General features: G+C 43.7%; 1 protein-coding gene across 1 annotated transcript in view; it reads right to left on the reverse strand.

Annotated features, from left to right (window-relative positions):
• The window catches only part of Scrn1 (secernin 1), a 63522-nt gene extending 55000 nt beyond the window's left edge, over positions 1-8522 (reverse strand). Inside the window, exon 1 of the mRNA XM_031381968.1 lies at positions 8286-8522. The gene's annotated coding sequence lies outside the window, so the exon portion shown is untranslated. The remainder of the gene's footprint in view (positions 1-8285) is intronic.
• Positions 8523-8732: the final 210 nt, after the last annotated feature.

The raw sequence follows: 8732 nt of genomic DNA on the forward strand, positions 1-8732 counted from the left end.
TTAAGTGACCATAGGTGCGTGGGTTCATTTCTGGGTCTTCAATTCTATTCCATTGATCAACCTGCCTGCCACTGTACCAATACCATGCAGTTTTACTTTTATAGCTACATGATGGCTGTTTCAGAAAGCCAGACAGACCCACATTCTAGAATCTGTGCTTACATACATTAAATTCTTCACATGTAATATGGGGCATGATGCCATCCTTGTACAGTTATATGCAGATCATTTGGAATAAAAATCCTTCAAGAAAAGGACTGCCCTAAGAACAGCGTCCTGGTGCTAAGGGAGGAAAAGTGTGCTTGAGAGAGCAGAGGCCTGTGTCATTGCCAAGAGCATGCTCCACAGGACACACTGCAAGCCGCAATGAGAGCCACCTCCAGGTTCCTTTCATCCCCTCTGGTCTCCTTTCCAACACTGCTGTCACTGCTGTCACGGTGTGCACTAATTTGGCAGGCTGCTTGAAATCATGACCTTCCTATCCCACCATCTGTCTTCCTCTCCATCTAAACAGTGTGCCATCTATTCTAATCTTTGCCATTAACATGATTTGAAACGTACCTGTGACTCTGCAAACTGGGGCTTTAAAAGAATCCTCCCTACTGTTATTAAAATGGAAGTTTATGATTTGCCTCTCACTGTAAAGCAAATGGCTTAAATATCTACTTTCTACAAAAGAAATAAAATTATAATTAGTGTATAAATAAACACAAACCTGGCTGGTGTGAAATGAGATTATTTTACAACCAGAAAAATTAAAATTAAAACTTCTTGTAATTATCCATTAGTGCTGGTGCTATTTTTGGGTTTTATCATTAGCAATTTTTTCCAATTTTATTGTCAAAAAGTAACCTATATGCTACATGCATATATATTAGTATAATGTAAACACAAATATACATGTGTACACATACATGCATATAAATACAAGCATATATGATGACAGGTATATATACACAGACAGACAGACAGACAGACAGAAAGGGACCTGAAAGGATTAGAATGTAACTCAGAGTTGAGCATAAAGGTTTAATAGAAATAGAAACCTTACATTTCACTTTATCTGGTTATGCAGCCTGAACATTTTTTATAGTGAGGTCAATTTCCTTTATTGGCACTTTGATTCCTTAAAATCTGATAACTTCAGTGAGTAAGAAAGAAGGATGCTTTAAGATATCCCATTAATATTTCAGGTCACTGGGCCACTACTGAGTATAATCAAAAAGTACACACGGGCCTCAAGAACATACACAGCTCTTGATCGCTGCATTTTAATTAGCAATTTTCAGACAGAGGAATTGCCAAAAATATATTTTGAGCATCTATCCATTAACTCAGGGGAAATGAAGCTAAGGTGTTCTCAAGGTCTTTGTCTTCCGAAGAAGGGGTGTGCTGTGTGTGACCAGAGAGGAAGGGAGTAACCTGATTTCAACAATGACCAAATCCCTGGGGAGCTTTCACATTATCTCCATCACCACAGGGAGAAGAGAGATACAGGGAGATTCAGGTTAAGCATACAATCAGTAAGATCTCAGGAGTCACCTCAAACTCCTCCCAAGTTCAGATGGGGCTTGGCTACCATCTTGTCATCTTGACAGGAAGACTAAAGAAATCTAACAGCCTGAGTGATGTTGTAGAGTGATGCGGGGGAACGGAGGTAGGCAAATAGATTGATGCACACCTGTGCCTTCTTATCTTCTTGGACCTCAGGAATCTCACCTGCTACAGAGGGAATGGGAGCGTGTGGCATTAGTGATGGCACCAACAGGAACTTCAAAGCCATGCCTAAGAGCCACTGAGAGCAAAGTTCCATAGGAGGCTCAGATGGAAAACAGGTATGGGAGGCAGTGTACAGAATGGTAGAAGGATATGCCTAGCGCTCTGCGAGAGGCTGAAGTGCTAGGCTGTGGCTGATCAGAGATGATTGAAACTGTAAGATTTTATGTGGACACTGGAGAAGCTCTGAAGGGCAGGGTATGTTCCATCTAGTGTTTCTCAGAGCCATTAATCCTCCCTAAATGAATCTGTGGATTCAACATGGCAGCAATCAACATATAAAGAGGGCTTTAGGAGAATGTGTGTTCAAATGATCTTGAGGGCTTAAGGGTTTGAGAGCTCAGTAGTGAAGTGCGTGCTCAGAAGTGTGTTTCAATTCTCAGCTCATCCCCAAAATCTACAAAAGAAAGGGACTGACAGAGAAGTCTCAGAAGTAAATACTAATGAAGTGGGTCTAGCCCTACCTGATATTAAACTATATTACAAAATTGTAATTAGTATTAAAATGGTTTGATGTTACACAAGAGAGAACAGAATGGAGGGTCCTGACATGTGGTCATATATGGTGATGAAGTCTGTTTGAAACTGGGAAAAAGCATGTTTTAGATGGTCTGATATCATTGACTGTGGGCTATGAAAACAAAGAATAAATCTTCCCAGGCCCCCAACTTGCTTTTATCTAAAATAAGCTACTAAAATTCAAGTTATTAGCTATTTTGCAACATCATAAAATTACAAAACATCTGGATGCATCTTAAAAGTAACATTAGGGACCAAAAAGCTTACTGAGTATTTTAGTTTTATCTCAATTGCTGTGATAAAAATACTCTGATAAAAACAACTTTAAGGAGATAGGGTTTATATTCTACCTACAATTCTAGGTTATAGTCAGTCACATCGGGGAAGGGAAGACAGGAACTTGAAGCAAGTAGTCACATGTAGACTGCATGTATGCCAAGTACTCAGCTTAAATTTTCCATTCTTACATAGTTCAGAACCCTAACCTAGGGAATGGTGTCACCCACAATGGACTGCATCTTTCCACATCAAACAAGGCATCAAGACAATCTTCCACAGAATTGTCCACAGGCAAACCTAATCTAGACAAAACCTTTACTGAGACTCTCTTCCCAGTTGATTCTAGGTTATGTCAAGTTGACTATTAAAACTAACCATCACAAGACACAAGCAAAAATGAATAAGTAAAATCAACAGGAAATGGGAGAATATTACTGACTTACTTATAACATAACTCAAATTTTATATGACAAAAATTTTAAAATATAACATTATTGAGAAATGCTTTTGTAACATCCATCAAAAAAGTTAACTTTCCTAATGTATAAAGAATTCTCATCAATCAATAAGAAAAACTCACTTCTAAAAAGACAATATTCAAAGTCTAGAAATACCAGATCAACAAATATAGTCAAAATATGTAGTAAAAATATGCAATTGTATTCATAACTGAAGAACTATAACTAAAGTATCATTTTCTCATTACAAAGTTCTTAAAATTTGATAATATTCGGTCTTGACAAGGAAATGGGGAAAGTAACTGAATAGTTTTGTCAAATCTAATTTACTTCATTGTAATTGAAAGATATAAATCACACCTTGGATATGTCCATCAATCTATATTACATTGTAAATGACTGTATTCCCTTGACTATAGTTTCACTGATTCCCACTACTCTCCAGTTCTCTGGACTAAAGGAAAAAGTAGGCCCGGTGCTCAGTGCTGTGCTTGCAGCTTTATGTCTCTAAGCTTGTTTATTGTACCATCATCCTCTGGTTATAAAACATGAGAGACAAGAACCAAGAAGGCACCAGGTACAAAGAAGTGACAATGGCAGATTGCAAGAAACAGTCCTCTCAATTAAAATGCTCAGGCCTTATGTACAGTCTGTGTTACAGACTTCAGACTTCTACCCAGGCAGCCTTGAATATAGCAAGCACAAGAATGAAACAGTGGGCATCCATGCAATCAGTAAGAGAAGCCAATGTGAAGTTGGTAGACTCTCATTTTTATCAAAGGAGACAAGAAATGAGGCTTGCTCAAGGACATATGCCTGGTTAGAGCAGGGCCAGTACTAGGATCCAGTGACCCCCAACTTCAGGCTAAGACTCTTTCTACACTGGGCAGCATTCCCCTTATATGGACAGGAGAACACAGCCATCTGGCGATGGGCAGGTTAGACTTAGTACTACACAGGAGAATTAATAGTCCATCCCTGCTAACTACTGTAACAATCTGCCAACACCCACTCCAGGGGCTCCAAGTCAAAGGTCACTGCATAATCTGCTTATTCAATTTCAAAACGTCTCATATGGTTGAGCCATAGCTCAGTGAGAGTTTGTGATTGATGAGTAACTGCTTGTCAACTTGACATAACCTCTTTCCCATAACTTGATGGGAAGAGTCTCGCTGAAGAATTGGATTGGCCTATGGTCATATCCATGGAAGAGTGCCTTAAGAAAATTAACTAATGTGAGAAGACAGCCCAGTACGGGTGGCACCATTCTCTAGGCAAGGGTCCCTGTATAAGTATGGCAAAGTCAAGCTGAGCACAAGCCATCAAGCAAGTGAACATGTGCATCCATTTTCCTCTGCTCTTGGCTAGGAATGCGACGTGAGCAGGACATGCTGTTTCAACCTCCTCATGCCATTTCTCCCTGAAGTTGGTTTTCATCAGGGTGCATTAATCGCCATGAAAATGAAACTAGATCAGAGCCCTTGCCAGTGTGCACAAGACTCTGGGTTTTATTTTCGTACCAACAAAACCAAAAAACAAACAAAATGAGAGAGAGGGAGAGAGACGGGAGAGAAAACCTCTCCTAATTGAAGTGTTCATACCCATCACATAGTCCCCTCTCATCCAGTGTCATCAACCACTCACTCCCTTTTGTATCCCTCCTCTCCCTCCTCCTCCTCCTATCTCTTTATACCCAGTGTTACAAGCAGAATCAAGAACATTTGCCAATCTCTACTTCCTGATAATGGCCCAGACCAACACTGCCCAACAATAACAGATATGAACCATGTATACAAGTCCAGTAACTACATTTTAAAGGGCAAAGAGAAGCTGGTGAATATTTTTATAACATATTTTATTTGATCCAATATATAATATATGTTATTTATTATATATCATATTACATCAATATCCTATCAATATAAAAATTGCTTAAATTTACTTTAAATTCTTTTTCACATCAATTTTTGAGATCTGGTGCAAATTTTACACTCACAAGGCATCTCTTTCTGAAGGCATCACTAGCTACATTTTAAATGCTTAAAAGGCACAGAGCCAGTGTCTTTTATAGACCAAAACGTGGTGACTTTTTTTTTTTTAATCCCATTTGCTTCCTTCTATGCTTATTGTTCTCCAACAGATACAAACCTCATGCACGTCTGTCTGTCTGTTCATTGCAATGCTGGAGACGGAACCCAGGGCTTGGAACGCACTAGGCAATGGCTGTGCTACTGAACTACACTCCCAAGTCTGTGCTTTGGGTTTTGTTTCCAGGTGAGTTGTTTGTTTGCTTGTTTGGAGACTAAACATCACTATATAGCTCTGGCTGTCCTGGATCTCACTGTGTAGACCAGGCTGGCCTCAGACTCATGGAAATCTACTGCTTCACCCTTCTAAATGCTGAGATTAAAATCAGACCTGGGCTCGGGCTGCTCAGTTTTAAAACTTAACTATTTTCAGTTTCTTCAACATGTCTTCACATTCACATTCTAATGCCAACAACAGTTTTAGGTGGCACATGTCACAGCTGCATCTGCCTTCACTATGGCATCTCTTGCCATACCTGGCTCCTATCTACCCCATCCCCCATCTCCTGCTAGCCCCATCTCTGTGGTGATTGTCTGGGAAGGCAGAATGGCAGATTTTTCCATCCCCTCATCACCCAACCGAACACTAACCCATACAGAGGCCCCCAGCTCTGCTCTAAAAGACCTGGGGTCACCGGTTCGCAGCTAAAATTCAAGTTATAGAAAAGCCCAGCTTCTGAACAGCTCTGGAGTTATTTCAAACTGGGCCTGTCATTTATTTTTATATGAAAGGTGCCTAGCCCACTCTGTTTCTTGGCAAGATAAATGTATCTAAGAGTTGTCCATCAATACAAGACAAGTGGGCTAGAGAGGTGGCTCAGCTGTTAAGAGCACTGACTGCTCTTCTGAAAGTCCTGAGTTCGGATCCCAGCAACCACATGGTGGCTCACAACCACCCATAATGAGGTCGGACGCCCTCTTCTGGTGCATCTGAAGACAGCTACAGTGTGTTACACTGGACGAGCAGGGCAGGAGTGAGCAGGGCCTGCAGAGGTCCTGAGTCCAATTCCCAGCAGCCACACACATGATGGCTCACGGCCATCATGTACAGCTACAGTGTACTCATACACATAAAATAAATAAAATAAACCTTTAAAAAAAATACAAGAGAAGCTACCAGTTTTTCAGAAGATACATTTCCCACTTCTAAGATTTGGTTACAACAAAAGTTGTGGTCCTTACATAGAGATGCAGTTTCATCACTAGAAAAGGTGAGCTGACCTAAGGTAGATACCTTCATGCAGTCAGTTAATGGGCCTGTGTGTGTGTGGAGGGAGGTGGTGGCGGTGGGAGAATGCAGTCCTTCAAACACCTGAGTTTTCAAATCCATTACACTTTGCTTCCCTTTGCTCAGATATTCAGGGCAAACCTGCTGCCTCTCCCTTCAGTCTTGATAAGGTGGCATGGGGTACTCTGAACAGGAAAGCTACAGGAGTCCTCGTCCTCAGCTGCAGCCGTAGGTATGACCTTAGTCATCCACCCACCGTCTCTGCTGTCTGTGGCAAGCTTGCTCAGTTCCTGCCAGCTCCCCTACACTTAAACCTCAGAGATAGCTTCCTCTCTTTTCATTATCCCCAAGGCACCTGCCTCCTTGCACAGCACTTCCTTTTTCCTAAAAGACAAGATGGCTGGCAGCCCTGCAGTGAAAATCGAAATAAAAGCAGCTTTATGAAGGAAAAAAAAAAAATCCTGAAATGAGTCACCTTTCAAGAATTTGCAATCCTAGAGTCTGGGTGCTGAAGTGCTAAGTCAGCCAGCCCTTCCAGTGCCATCCCCTGTACGGATAGGTTGTGTGCACTGTTCCCGGAGGGTGTTTATATGGTGTGCCCATCCTTTATAAAGCCACTTGTAGGTACAAAGTATATAAGCTGTGCACAGTTGTAAGCTGCACAGTTGACTTTATAAATGGGTCTAAGGAAAATCAGACCAAATTAGAGTTTTGGTTAGGCTTTCTACTAGCTTTCGACAAGTTAGGGAAACCAGCTGTAGCTCCCTAAACTTCCCACTTGCTCCCCACAGCACTGCAGTTTAGCTCAGATTTAACAGCTCCAAGAACACTCCCTGCCGATACACAGAAGAGCCTTTCCTCCCGCTGTTTCTCTCCACAGCTCAAGTCTAGGGGCAGCTGCAGTTGGCTGTGGTCTGCTGGGGTTCCGCCTGGCCTGATTTTTCATGCTGCCATTTTGAATTAGCATAGGTTTCCTCAGCAAGTGATGAGATTTAGGCAGGCGTGAAGCACAGTACACACACACACACACACACAAAACCAGGAAGAAGCACTTAACAAGCTATAATTACACAGAAATACAGTTCTATTTCACAGAATCCTACCAGGTCAGGTCGGGAGACATAAAATAATAAATTGCCTTAAACGCAAATAGGTGTGATCACAATTTTATTCCTAAATCCCAACCGATTTTCTAAAATTCAAGCGTCCCTTGCGTCCTGCAGACCTCATTATGGTTGCTAAATAATTATGCCTGGACGAAAAAACAAAAAACAAGAACAACAACAAGAACAACAACAACAACAACAACAAAAAAAAAAACCGAGGAGATAGAAGTAAAATGAGGTGGACTGACAGCGAGGGGCTAGACAACTGCCATAACCCCACCCCCATTCCAATGTGCAGGGATGAGTCCTGGGGCTAAGCAATGTCTGGTCTCAGCTCACTGGCCCTTGGGAATGACCACAGATCCCGGGACTCCACCCGGCGGCCAAGTGCAGCGGCCTGGTCAGGCGCCGCGGGTGGATTACTCCGGAAGGAGCCTGGCTCTCTGTGCTAGCGGCAAGGGGAGCAGGGAACCGCAGGAGCCGCCAGAGGATGCTCAGGGGGCCGGGAAGCTCAGAGACACTTGCCGGGGCTTTGCAACTCGGCGCCCAGAAAAAACAGCACCAGGTTGTAAGGCTGAAAGGGAGGTGCGGGAAGGATGCGGGGTGGAGAGCAGGAGCAGGTTCTGACCAGACTGCAGTAGCTTCGTCCCCGATGTCTCTGATCTCGAGTCGGGCCCGACCGAGGCCACCTAACCTCTGATCTCCCCTTCCCGGGTCTACGCTCAGGATGGGAGGCAACGAGGCATTAGAATAGCAATGGGAAATGTGGAGACTGCCCAGCCGAAAAGCAGTTGCGGGCGCCTGGGCGCTCCCCGAGTAGCCTGAGGCTCACCTGCCAAGCAGCCGGCTCCAGGCGGGTCCAGCGGTGCTGATGCTGCGACTGCGGAGTTGGGGGCGCTGCGGCGGCTAGGTTACAGCCTCCGCATCGGTAGCGCAGAAGACCGCCGGCGCTCCGGTTCCCCAGACTCCAGGCTCTCCAGCCCCCTGCTAACAGCTGGTTTGGTCACGCGACCGCAGACCCACCCTCCGCCTCCCGGTGCTCTGGGCACCAGGACTCGCTGTGTTTGACAGCTGAGGCCTCAGAGCCCGCCCCGCCTGGGAGGGGAGGGCACCAGGAGCCCCCAAGAACAGCAGAGGGGGCGGGACTCAACAGAAAGTGGTTCCCTTCTTTCTAGATTTTCATTTCTTGGTTGCCAACTCTCCAAAGGGAAGAACCAGAGCTTTAAGGAGCCAGGTCCAGCTTTCTCCTGGCAACATTTTTTACTGACCCTGGTGTTTG

The sequence above is a fragment of the Mastomys coucha genome, unplaced genomic scaffold (genome assembly GCF_008632895.1).
Source record: "Mastomys coucha isolate ucsf_1 unplaced genomic scaffold, UCSF_Mcou_1 pScaffold20, whole genome shotgun sequence".
Classification (NCBI taxonomy): Eukaryota; Metazoa; Chordata; class Mammalia; order Rodentia; family Muridae; genus Mastomys; species Mastomys coucha.